Genomic DNA, 14,540 nt, shown 5'->3' with positions numbered 1-14,540 from the left:
TCCAGCTAGGTTGTGTGTTGCATGTGTTTGCCATGTTGGACGTCTTCTGACCCCGAGCCTTCCCCGATTGCGAGCAGCTTTGCTTCACCAGAGGACGCCAACGGTGCTCTGATGACACCCGCATGTGACTTTTCCTATTTTTTTCCCCCCACAATATATTTAACCACTTTTCAGTCCCAGCTAATTATTCTGTTGCCAGAAATTCAAAAATAAATATATTTAAACGAGTGCTTTCAAACAATCCACATTTTAATTTAATTTAGATTATCACATTAAAAAAAAAAAAATTGTAAAAAAAAAATCCCGCCCGGGGAGTATTAAACTATCTACTTTATTCCCATGCTTTGAACCTTGAGGCTTATAAAACGGTGCAGCTAATTTATGGATTTTTCTTCCCCAACAGCCATAATATTTTGTTGACACTAAAGATGTGTGTTATTGTTTGTGCTGTGGCGCGCACATCAGGTGCTGGGGGTTGAACATTTGTATTTCTTGTTTTATTCCTTGAACCGGAAGTTTAACCGTCAATAGTGTTTCTGCTCAAAATATTTTGTCATTCATCACTCCAAGCTATACAATATAACGAAAACAAATGATACTGACTAAACTGTTCCACGTGTGATGTCTGTAGGGGTGTTTTTGTACGTGCCGTCCTAATTTGAATTAAGCTTGCGTTATTGGCATTAGCGAATATGTTAACACGTTTACAAGTGTGTTAGTATTATTACATTCCAACAGCATTCTTTTTGTATTATTTCAGTTTTGTAAACTCACCAAAACGTCACAGTGGAATTATGAGGTCTGTTTAGCTGATTAGAGAGCTAGCATGAACAACTATTGGGTCCATGACGATGACTTCTGTTTTGTTCGATCAGCCGTTTTACTGCCGTGTGACAGACCCAGTTTGGAAACAATTTAGCTATATAAATAACATTTAAAAAATATTTCATACCTATTAGCCGCTATTTAAAAAAAAAATTGTAAAAAAAAAATCCCGCCCGGGAATTAATAAACTATCTACTTTTTTCCCATACTTTGAACATTGAGGCTTATAAAACGGTGCAGCCAATTTATGGATTTTTCTCCCTGAACAGCCATAATGTTTTGTATAGACACTGAAAAGGTGTGTTATTGTTTGTGCTGTGGCGCTATCTTTTGAACGAGTTTGCTCACAGCAGGTGCTGTGGGTTGAAAATATGTATTTCTTGTTTTGTTCCTTGAACCGGAAGTATAACAGTCGATGGTGTTTCTGCCAAAAATAATCTGTCATTCATCACTCCAAGCAATACAATATAACGAAAACAAATTATACTGACTAAACTGTTCCATGTGTGACGTCTGTAGGGGGGTTTTTGTACGTGCCAAAGTAATTTTAATTAAGTTAGCGTTATTGGCATTAGCGAATATGCTAACGCGTTTACAAGTATGTTAGTATTATTACATTTAGATAGCATTCTTTTTTTGTATTGTTTCCGTTTTGTAAACTCACCGAAACGTCACAGTGGAATTATTGAGTCTGTTTAGCTGATTGGAGAGCGAGCTTCCACAGCTCGTGGGTCCATGACGATGACTTCTGTTTTGTTCGATCAGCTGTTTTACTGCCGTGTGACAGACACAGTTTGGAAACAATTAAGCTATGTACAAAACATTTTAAAAATATTTCATACCGGACCTTAAACCGCTATTTAGAAATTAAAAAAAAAAAATCCCGCCCAGGGATTAATAAACTAAGTACTTTTCCCCCATGCTTTGAACCTTGTGGCTTATAAAACGGTGCAGCTAAAGGTGTGCTATTGTTTGTTCTTTGGCGCTATCTTTTGGACGAGTTTGCTCACAGCAGGTGCTGGGTGTTGAAAATATATATGTCTTGTTTTGTTCCTTGAACTGGAAGTATAACCGTCGATAGCGTTTCTTCTCAAAATAATTTGTTAATAAAGTGTAACAAAATAGTGTAAAGTATGAAAATATAAACGTAGACAAACCTGAGATTTTTTTTTTTCCAGTTTTACTGCTAATAAGTTAAGTGGTCTGTGTAACATTTATTTGGTCTATTATTGGTTTTTGGTATTATTGGTGGTTATTATTTAAGTTTGGAAATTAATTTGTTCTGCAGTAATTAATATTTACATATTAATGGATCAAATTGTTATATTTAAGTACCATACTTAATATATTAAACCACGTTTTTAGTTGACTACACTCATTTTAAAGATAGTAAAGTCAAGTTTTAAGGCGGCCGTTCATTTGGATGTTATTTCCTCTTTCCCCGTATTTTCTGTCTCACAACTTTCAGCCAAGTCTAAAAATGTGCTTTCAAAAAGTGAACTGACTTGCAATGACTTGAAAAAGAGAAGTGAAGCAAAAACGGAGTTACTCAATCATTCAGTTAGTTTTACTGCAGGACTTCAAACCCGTGACGTGTTTGATGTAGGTTTCAAAAATGGACCCTGCACACTTTACTATGAGGTAGTAAATGTGAGTTCTCCTGGAGGAAAACAGCTTCTTCCCCATGCACTGTAAAAAGTCAGTGTTCAAAAACAACAACAAAAAATACAAAAGTTAGGGGTATTTTGAACGAAGCAAAATTATCTGCCAATAGAACAAGACAATTTGGCTGGCCAAGACTTTCCAAAAAAAGTAAAATTAGCTAACCTCAATGAACCCCAAAATACCTTTAAAATAAGTATATTCTCACTAATAACAAGTGCACCTTTCTTGGAAGAAAAAAAAGAGACCTTTTAAATATTCTTAAATTAAGTAAATGCTAGTGCCATTATCTCGACATAATGATATGCGCTCGGCATGATGATTTTTTTTTCAGCGGTGAAGTAAGAAATTATTACTTTAAAAAGTATTTTTATACTTCTGAGTGTTGATGACACACCTTTGCATCAGTTGATATTCTCGTTTCAAGCATGTTTTACTCAATATAGGTCATAAAATCTCAACTACAAGCTGTAAGATCTTACTGAAATAATTAAGGACCAAACCCGTAAAACAAGTAAAACACTCAAACATAAAATCTGCTTTGTGAGAAGAATTATCCTATCAGTGAGAAAATAAGCAAATATCACCGTTATTTGAGATATTTAATCTTACTTAGATTTCAGTTTTTGCAGCGTTGACGTACAAACCCAGTTTCCATATGAATTGGGAAATTGTATTAGATGTAAATGTAAACGGAATACAATGATTTGCAAATCGTTTTCAACCCACATTTAGTTGAATATGCTACAAAGACAACCTATTTGATGATCAAACTGATAAACATGTTTTTTTTCTGCAAATAATCATTAATTTTAGACTTTGATGCAAGCAACACGTGACAAAGAATTTCGGAAAGGTGCCAATAAATACTGTTAAAGTTGAGGAATGCTCATCGAACACTTATTTGGAACATCCCATTGGTGTGCAGACTAATAGGGAACATGTGGGTGCCATAATTGGGTATAAAAACAGCTTCCCAAAAAATGCTAAGTCTTTCACAAGAAAGGATGGGGCAAGGTACACCCCTTTGTTCACAACTGCGTGACCAAATAGTCAAACAGTTTAAGAACAAAAATCCATCCATACATTTTCTACCGCTTACGTTTCTCAAAGTGCAATTGCATGAAATTTAGGGATTTCAACGTCTACGGTCCATAATATAATCAAAAGGTTTCAGAGAATCTGGAGAAATCACTCCACTTAAGCGGCATTGCCGGAAACCAACATTGAAGGACTGTGACCTGCGATCCTTCAGACGGCACTGTATCTAAAACCGACATTAATCTCTGAAGGATATAACAAAATGGGCGCAGGAACACTTCAGAAAACCACTGTCTCTAAATACAGTTTGTCGCTACATCTGTAAGTGCAAGTTAAAGCTCTACTATGTAAAGAGAAAGCCATTTATCAACAACATCCAGAAACGCCATCGATATATAAGCCGCACCCACAAAACTTTAGAAGAAAAAAAAATGTTCTTCCATATATTAGCCGCAGCAGACTATAAATCACAGATATATACCAATACGAAATATTTAGTAAATATTCTTCTACATACCTTAATTGTTTCCCAATTAAGATATATATGTATACTGTATATATGTATGTATATATATATATATATATATATATATATATATATGTGTATATATATATATATATATGTGTATATATGTATATGTGTGTCTATATATATATATATATATATATATATATATATATATATATATATATATATATATATATATATATAGACACACATATACATACATACACATATATACATACATATATATATATATATGAGTTGGGAAATTGTGTTAGATGTAAATATCAACGGAATGCAATGATTTGCAAATCATTTTCAACCCATATTCAGTTGAATATGCTACAAAGACAACATATTTGATGTTCAAACTGATAAACATTTTTTTTTTGACAATAATCATTAACTGTAGAATTTGATGCCAGCAACACGTGACAAAGAAGTTGGGAAAGTTGGCAATAAATACTGATAAACTTGAGGAATGCTCATCAAACACTTATTTGGAACATCCCACAGGTGTGCAGGCTAATTGGGAAAAGGTGGGTGACATGATTGGGTATAAAAGCAGCTTCCATGAAATGCTAAGTAATTCACAAACAAGGATGGGGCGAGGGTCACCACTTTGTAAGCAAATTGTCGAACAGTTTTAGAACAACATTTCTCAACGAGCTATTGCAAGGAATTTAGGAATTTTACCATCTACAGTCCGTAAAATTATCAAAAGGTTCAGAGAATCTGGAGAAATCACTGCACGTAAGCGATGATATTACGGACCATTGATCCCTCAGGCTGTACTGCATCAAAAACCGACATCAGTGTGTAAAGGATACCACCACATGGGCTCAGGAACACTTCAGAAAACCACTGTCAGTAACTAAAGTTGGTCGCTACATCTGTAAATGCAAGTTAAACTCTACTATGCAAATCGAATGCCAACACAAAAGAACGCCGCCAGCTTCGCAGGGCCCGAGCTCATCTAAGAGGGACTGATGCAAAGTGAAAAAGTGTTCTGTGGTCTGACGAGTCCACATTTCAAATTATATTTGGAAACTGTGGACGTGGTGTCCTCCGGAACAAAGAGGAAAATAAGCATCCGGATTGTTATAGGCGCAAAGTTCAAAAGCCAGCATCTGTGATGGTATGGGGGTGTATTAGTGCCCAAGGCATGGGTAACTTACACATCTGTGAAGGCACCATTAATGCTGAATGGTCCATACAGGTTTTGGAGCAACATATGTTGTCATCCAAGCAACGTTATCATGGACGTCTATGCTTATTTCAGCAAAACAATGCCAAGCCACGTGTTACAATGTCTCACATTGAAAATGTGTGGCGCATTATGAAGCGTAAAATACCACAACAAGACCCCGGACTGTTGGACAACTTAAGCTGTACATCAAGCACGAATGGTAAAGAATTCCACTTTCAAAGCTTCAACAATTAGTTTCCTCAGTTCCCAAACGTTTATTGAGTGTTGTTAAAAGAAAATGTGTTGTAACACAGTGGTAACAATGCCCTTTCCCAACTACTTTGGCACGTGTTGCAGCCATGAAATTCAAAGTTAATTATTATTTGCAAAAAAAAAAGTTTATGAGATTGAACATCAAATATCTTGTCTTTGTAGTGCATTCAACTGAATATGAGTTGAAAAGGATTTGCAAATCATTGTATTCCATTTATATTCACATCTAACACAATTTCCCAACTCATATGGAAACAGGGTTTGTATATATATATATATATATATATCCAACCATCCATTTTCTGCCGCTTTTTCCGTTTGGGGTCGCGGGGGGCGCTGGTGCCTATATCAGCTACAATCGGGCGGAAGGCGGCGTACACCCTGGACAAGTCGCCACCTCATCGCAGGGCCAACACATATAGACAAACAACATTCACACTCACATTCACACACTAGGGCCAATTTTTGTGTTGCCAATCAACCTATCCCCAGGTGCATGTCTTTAGAAGTGGGAGGAAGCCGGAGTACCCGGAGGGAACACAAGCATTTACGGGGAGAACATGCAAACTCCAGCCCGGGATTGAACCCACGACTACTCAGGACCTTCGTATTGTGAAGCAGACACACTAAGTTCTCTGTCATATATAAATGGGTTATACTTGTATAGCGCTTTTCTACCTTCGAAGTACTCAAAGCCCTTTGACACTACTTCCACATTCACCCATTCACACACTGATAGCGGGAGCTGCCATGCAAGGCCCTAACCACAACCCATCAGGAGGGAGCAAGGGTGAAGTATCTTGCTCAAGGACACAACGTACGTGACGAAGTTGGTAGTAGGTGGGGATCGAACCAGGAGCCCTCAGGTTGCTGGCACGGCCACTCTCCCAACATCGCCTCGCCGTCCCTAGCGTCATTTATTGAGCGACATGCATCAACATGCAGTCTCCGCCTATCTCTTATGTGTGACTGCTATCTGCTGGTGTCACTTTTACACCGTGTACCACATACAATTGGTTCAAGGTCAGTAAGCACAACCAGAATTAATACATAAATAAGGGTTATAAGGCGTACGGTCAATTTTTGAGAAAATTAAAGGAATGCAAGTGCACCTTAGGTTCTGAAAAATACGGTAACGTGTGTAGCTAATCTTGCTATTCCCAAATTTGTATCCAATAGGATTGCATAATCTTATGTAATAACTTTCTCACAATTGAATTTATACATATACACTACCGTTCAAAAGTTTGGGGTCACATTGAAATGTCCTTATTTTTTAAGGAAAAGCACTGTACTTTAAACTAGTCTTAACTTTAAAGAAATACACTGTATACATTGCTAATGTGGTAAATGACTATTCTAGCTGCAAATGTCTGGTTTTTGGTGCAATATCTACATAGGTGTATAGAGGCCCATTTCCAGCAACTATCACTCCGGTGTTCTAATGGTACCATGTGTTTGTTCATTGGCTCAGAAGGCTAATTGATGGTTAGAAAACCCTTGTGCAATCATGTTCACACATCTGAAAACAGCTTAGCTCGTTACAGAAGCTACAAAACTGACCTTCCTTTGAGCAGATTGAGTTTCTGGAGCATCACATTTGTGGGGTCAATTAAACGCTCAAAATGGCCAGAAAAAGAGAACTTTCATCTGAAACTCGACAGTCTTGTCTTGTTCTTAAAACGGAAGGCTATTCCATTCGAGAAATTGCTAAGAAATCGAAGATTTCCTACAACAGTGTGTACTACTCCCTTCAGAGGACAGCACAAACAGGCTCTAACCAGAGTAGAAAAAGAAGTGGGAGGCCGCGTTGCACAACTGAGCAAGAAGATAAGTACATTAGAGTCTCTAGTTAGAGAAACAGACGCCTCACAGGTCCCCAACTGGTATCTTCATTAAATAGTACCCGCAAAACACCAGTGTCAACATCTACAGTGAAGAGGCGGCTGCGGGATTCTGGGCTTCAGGGCAGAGTGGCAAAGAAAAAGCCATATCTGAAACTGGCCAATAAAAGAAAAAGATTAAGATGGGCAAAAGAACACAGACATTGGGCAGAGAAAGACTGGAAAAAAGTGTTGTGGACGGATGAATCCAAGTTTGAGGTGTTTGGATCACAAAGAAGAACGTCTGTGAGATGCAGAACAACTGAAAAGATGCTGGAAGAATGCCTGGCGACATCTGTTAAGCATGGTGGAGGTAATGTGATGGTCTGGGGTTGCTTTGGTGCTGGTAAGGTGGGAGATTTGTACAGGGTAAAATTTGCAACGCCATGCCATACCCAGTGGACAGCGCTTTATTGGAGCCAATTTCATCCTACAACAGGACAATGATCCAAAACACACCTCCAAATTGTGCAAGAACTATTTAGAGAAGAAGCAGGGAGCTGGTATTCTATCGGTAATGGAGTGGCCAGAGCAGTCACCAGATCTGAACCCCATTGAGCTGTTGTGGGAGCAGCTTGACCATATGATACGCAAGAAGTGCCCATCCAACCAATCCAACTTGTGGGAGCGGCCTCTAGAAGCACGCGTGGGGTGCAATTTCTCCAGATTACCTCAAGAAATTAACAGCTAGAACGCCAAAGGTCCGCAATGCTGTAATTGCTGCAAATGGAGGATTCTTTGACGAAAGCAAAGTTTGATGAAAAAAAATCTTACTTCAAATACGAATCATTATTTCTAACCTTGTCAATGTCTTGACTCTATTTTCTATTCATTTCACAACGTATGGTGGTGAATAAGTGTGACTTTTCATGGAAAACACAAAATTGTTTGGGTGACCCCAAACTTTTGAACGGTAGTGTATATGTATATATATATATACATATATATATATATATATATATATATATATATATATATATATACATATATATGTCTATATATATATATATATATATATATAGACATATATATGTCTATATATATAAAATATATATATATAAATATATATGTATATATATATAAATAAATATAAATATATATATAAATAAATATATATATATATATATATATATATATATATATATTTATTTATATATATATATTTATATTTATTTATATATATATATATACATATATATTTATATATATATATTTTATATATATAGACATATATATGTATATATACGTATATATATGTACATATACATATATATGTATATATATGTATATATACGTATATATATGTATATATACATATATATGTATATATATTTGTATATATGTGTATATTTATATGTATGTGTGTATGTATATGTGTATATATATACACATATATATAAATATATATGTATATACATATATGTATATATATGTACATATATGTATATATGTATATATATATGTATATATATGTATATATGTACATATATACATACAGTGTATATGTATGTATATATATATATATATGTATATATATGTATATATATATATATTCATATATATATACTGTATATATATATACTGTATATATATATATTCATATATATATATATATGTATATATATATATATTCATATATATATACTGTATATATATATACTGTATATATATATATTCATATATATATATATATATATATATATATATATATATATATATATATATATATATATATATATATATATATATATATATATATATATATATATATGTATGTATGTAAAAGGTAAAAAGGGGGAGGTTGTCTGTTCTGGTATTTGGTAAAGATTAAAGTGTGGTGCCAGATTTTGTGTCACACTTGACGTACTTCCTGCTGTGCGTATGAGTTCTGTTAACCCAACACATGTGTCGCCATTGTGTGCGAGTTAGCTCCGAAAGTCACCCAATGATTTGCATCCCTAGCCGCACACATCCTCTAAAACAATTTGCACTCTTAAATACAATTGCAGTGCCTTTTGCGTTTCCATGACGATACCTATCAAGCTGCGGCGGGTGAGGGCGTTACAGTATGTGTGACACATGTGATGTGGAACCGATGAACCTCTGCTAGAACACGCTCTATTAACGGTCGAATAATACAAGACAGCCTGCAAATGAGTACTAAATTCTTTATGTACACAAAAGGGACTCATTGGGAGATGATTACCAGTGATGTTGTTATGGTCTAGGAACAAACCGAATGTGTCATCGTCTTGGACGGACTGAGAAGTACCATAGTTGCCAGGCAAGCAGCAAGAACGGAGGAGGAGTGAGGCACACTGATACAAAACAGCCTATTTTAGTCGCCAAAGATGATGATGTGACGATTCTCTACTGGTTGAGGACAGACGTCTGAGTCCTAGATTTAACTCTGCGTGCGCATCATCCTTGGAAATACAACAACTTCAAAATCCCTGAACTAAAGTTGACTTATGATACCAGCTTGGGACTTCTCCATTGTCAAATTCCACTCGAAGGGATCATAAATACCTGAACGAAGATAAGAAATTCTCTAGGATCGGGTGCAAATTACAAGAACACAAGCTTACAGACCTTAGATAAGAGATGTTTCATGTCAAGTTACAGGATCAAAGTATAAAAAAAAATCAATGCTTTAGCGCACAGCTAGCCTATTTTTTTTTACCCTGAATATCAACAATAACAACTTCAATGGTTCATCATAAAATCATTTGATCACACCCTCACTGTAAAATCCAAATTAGTTTTAACCTTACCTAAAAACGTTGCTTAAAAAGAGGTGCTTTGAAACGTGGCTGGCTAGCTAGCGGCTAACGTCCATCCGGGTGTTTTAGCTACTCCTAAATCACTAATCCTCACCTCCATGGCGACAAATAAAGTACGTTTCTTACAAGTATCATCCCTGCAGGACGAGGAATAGCTAAACATGCTTCACTACACACCGTAGGAGGTTACAATAGCTCACCGTCTCCGCTAACAAAAGCTGACGCTCCTCAATGTAAAGAAACGCCATGGGTGGATCTACACCTGACATCCACTGTAATTACGTCGAGTATCTAGTCAATACTACAATAATCATATTGATATTTTTTATGGTCGCCAAATATTTTTTGTTATTTTAAAATTTATACTATGTGTATGAACTCAGAAAGTACATCCATGGATACATGAGGACTTTGAATATGACCAATTTTTTAATACTGTAACTACTTGGTATTGGATCGATACCTAAATTTGTGGTATCATCCAAAACTAATGTAAAGTATCCAAACAACAGAAGAATAAGTGATTATTACATTTTAACAGAAGTGTAGATAGAACCATTTGAAACGGAAAATAACCAGATATTAACAGTAAATGTTCAAGTAGTTCATAATTCATAATTTTGACAAACTAATAGAATGAGAAATGACATAATATGTTACTGTATATGTCAGCAGACAAATTAGGAGCCTTTGTTTGTTTACTTACTAACAAAAGAAAAGTTGTCTTGTATGTTTACTATTTTATTTTGGGACAAACTTACAATAGGAAAAATTTGTATACCTTACAATATTTTTTAAAAATTAAAATAAAGCCAATAATGCCAGTTTTTGTGGTCCCTTTTATTTAGAAAAGTTTTAAAGTATTGAAATACATTTTGGTAAAATATTGGTATTGGGACACCCCTATGTTGTATTAACAAATCATTTTCATGTTAAGTACTATTTCACTTTAATTCAAGTAACTAAAATATTGTTTGTTTAGAATACTTAAGAAATTTAATTAGGAGGACTCATGATTAAGTACTGGTGACAAGCAATGGTAAGTTTACACAACATAATGATTTCAAGTGCTATAAACTATGTCTTTATTCAAGGTTACTTACTTATTTAATTTAGCTTGAACTCAAATTAAAGTACCTAAAGTTTAGGATTTTTTAGTTATTTCTCCCAAAATCAACAATCTGATTTACTAGACAAAACCATGCAAACCTTGAAAATATTAAAGGGGAACATTATCACAATTTCAGAAGGGTTAAAACCAATAAAAATCAGTTCCCAGTGGCTTATTTTATTTTTTGAAGTTTTTTAAACATTTTTACCCATCCCGGAATATCCTTAAAAAAAGCTTTAAAGTGCCTGATTTTCCGTATCTGTGAAGCCATCGTCCATTTTCCTGTGACGTCATCCAGTGATGCCAATATGGATAGCACAGCAAGATATAGCGACATTAGCTCGGATTCAGACTCGGATTTCAGCGGCTTAAGCGATTCAACAGATTACGCATGTATTGAAACGGATGGTTGGAGTATGGAGGCAGATAGCGAAAATGAAATTGAAGAAGAAACTGAAGCTATTGAGCCAATAGCTATTGATGCTATTCGGCCATGTTTGCCTTAGCATCGCCGGTAAAATGTGCAGACCAACGATCGGAGGTTTTGCATCTTGTGACACTGGATCAACTTAAATCCATCGATTGGTAAGTGTTTGTTTGGCATTAAATGTGGGTAGAGGGAAATGCTGGATGTAAATATAGTTTCAAATGTACATACAGCTAGCCTAAATAGCATGTTAGCATCGATTAGCTGGCAGTCATGCCGCGACGAAATATGTCTGATTAGCACATATGTCAACAACATCAACAAAACTCACTGTTGTGATTTCGTTGACTTTATCGTTGGAAATTAATCTGCAGATTATCCATACATCTCTGTGCCATGTCTGCCTTAGCATCGCCGGTAAAATGTGCAGACACTACGGCACATTCAATGGGGGTCTGGCGGCAGATTTATTTGACTTTATCTGCTTTGAGTGTCGCAGGATATCCACACAATCTTGCCATCTCTTTAGTAGCATAGCTTTCGTTGGTAAAGTGTGCGGAACAAACGACTGACCATTTCGTCAGCTTTCCCCACACCCTCGTGTTTTGAACAAATTTCGTCCAATTTCTTGCCACTTTCGCATCTTTGGGCCAGTAGTGCAACTTGAATCCCTCCCTGTTAGTGTTGTTACACCCTCCGACAACACACCGACGAGGCATGATGTCTCTAAGGTTCTAGAAAATAGTCGAAAAAACGGAAAACAACAGAGCTGTGACGCGGTGTTTGTAATGTGTTTGAGAAAATGGCGGCTTTATTACCTAGGTTACGTCACTTTCTGACGTCATCGCTTCGATAGCGATAAATAGAAAGGCGTTTAATTCGCCAGAATTCACCCATTTAGAGTTCGGAAATCGGTTAAAAAAATATATGGTCTTTTTTCTGCAACATCAAGGTATATATTGACGCTTACATAGGTCTGATGATAATGTTCCCCTTTAAGTAAACCATACTAGCATAACTGCCAACTGGCATTACTGAAAACTGATCAAAAAAGGTGGAAAAACAGTCAGTTACTGGTAGGGATGGGTACCTTTCACATTTGAACCAAGCACGGTATCTGGTCATCTGGTACACATTCTTGGTACTCTAGTTTGTTATATGTATTGTGTGGTTATAATTATATGCTTTTACTTGTGATTGTATTGAGTTTGTGGACCCCAGGAAGACTAGTGGGTTGTTGTGGCAACCTGCTAATGGGGAACCTTAATAAAAATCTAAAAAATCTAAATCAAATGTGGTAAAAATGTTCTTTTGCATATTATTAAAAAAATCTCAGTTTTTCATTTGCCTGTGAACTGATACGGATATTTGTGATGTCTAGTTGTATCTTGATTTCTTACACACCTGAGTGTCATTTGCAAATACAGTGGATTCTCGATTTACAAACTTAATTGGTCCTTGAACATTGTTCACAAATCAAAAAGTTCATCTAGTGAAGCAGAGTTCCCCATCCATCCATCTATTTTCTACCGCTCATTCCCTTTTTTGGGATCGTGGGGGGCGCTGGCGCCTATCTCAGCTACAATCGGGCGGAAGGCGGGGTACGCCCTGAACAAGTCGCCACCTCATCGCAGGCAGAGTTCCCCATAAGAATCAATGTAAACTTGAATAATGGGTTCTAGCCCTGACAAAAGTCTCTATTTTATACCCTATTTCTGTTGTGTTATTTTTAATCCAAATAACACAACAACATTACAGCACTCTTAAATGTCAACACACACGCACATGCTCGCACACAAAAGTCCCTTTGCCTTTGGTACTGTCCAAAACGTTAGCAACCATGTTGCTACAAAAAAAATAAATAAAAAAAGTTTACTTTTTGTTCCCTTTTTCAATATTTGCGGCAATTTTTTGAATAGTCTGGGAGTTTCCGAGTTTTAAACAGCAATCCTTCATTGGCATGTGTCACGGTTGCGTCTTCTCCTAAACCAGGGGTCTCAAACTCAATTTACCTGGGGGCCACTGCACTGGATGCAGTGTGGGTGAGGCTGGGCCGCAAGAAAATATTTCTTAAAAAAAATATTCCTTAAAAAAAATATTTTACAATTTCTTTATTTTTATTTTCAACATAAAATAAAATCAAAATATAAATGAACAAAATGAGAATTGTGCACCGCGGCTTTCTCTCTGTAAATAAGACTGGGTGCCCCTGTGCTCAACAAAAAAATATTGCATCTCCCACTTTTCCTGAAATTTTCTTCGCTCATCACTTACCGTTCTCTTCACTGCAGGCTTTGAAAAAGACATGTTGGGGTTGTGGAATATATTTGTATTTAGCCGACACATGGAGAATAATGTTATTGCCGCAATGTGTGTTGTTACGCTTTTCCTCCCTATAGCAACACGGTCGTCGGTTAATAATAGCCGGGAAAGTACCGGGATAGCGAGCGCACAAAAAGTGGAATTCTTTCCCATTCTTGTTTTATGTAAGCTTCATTCGTTCAATTTTATGCTTCATAATGCGCCACACATTTTCGATGGGAAACAGGTCTGGACTGCGGGCGGGTCAGGAAAGTACCCGCACTTTTTTACTACGAAGCCACTCTGTTGTAAAACGTGCTGAATGTGGCTTGGTATTGTCTTGCTGAAATAAGCAGGAGCCTCCATGAAAAAGACGGCGCTTAGATGGCAACATATGTTGTTCCAAAACCTGTATGTACCTTTCAGCATTAATGGTGCCTTCACAGATGTGTAAGTTATCCATGCCTTAGACACTGATGCACCCCAATTCCATCACAGATGCTGGCTTTTGAACTTTGCGTCGATAACAGTCTGGATGGT

At 36.3% G+C, this 14,540-nt stretch overlaps 1 protein-coding gene across 2 annotated transcripts in view; it reads left to right on the top strand.

The window, feature by feature from the left end:
• camk1b (calcium/calmodulin-dependent protein kinase Ib) overlaps positions 1-14,540 on the top strand; it is a 171,818-nt gene that overhangs the window by 12,123 nt on the left and 145,155 nt on the right. The window lies entirely within an intron of this gene.

Source organism: Nerophis ophidion, linkage group LG16 (genome assembly GCF_033978795.1).
Source record: "Nerophis ophidion isolate RoL-2023_Sa linkage group LG16, RoL_Noph_v1.0, whole genome shotgun sequence".
In the NCBI taxonomy this organism is placed as follows: domain Eukaryota; kingdom Metazoa; phylum Chordata; class Actinopteri; order Syngnathiformes; family Syngnathidae; genus Nerophis; species Nerophis ophidion.
This window is presented reverse-complemented; position numbering and strand designations above follow the sequence as displayed.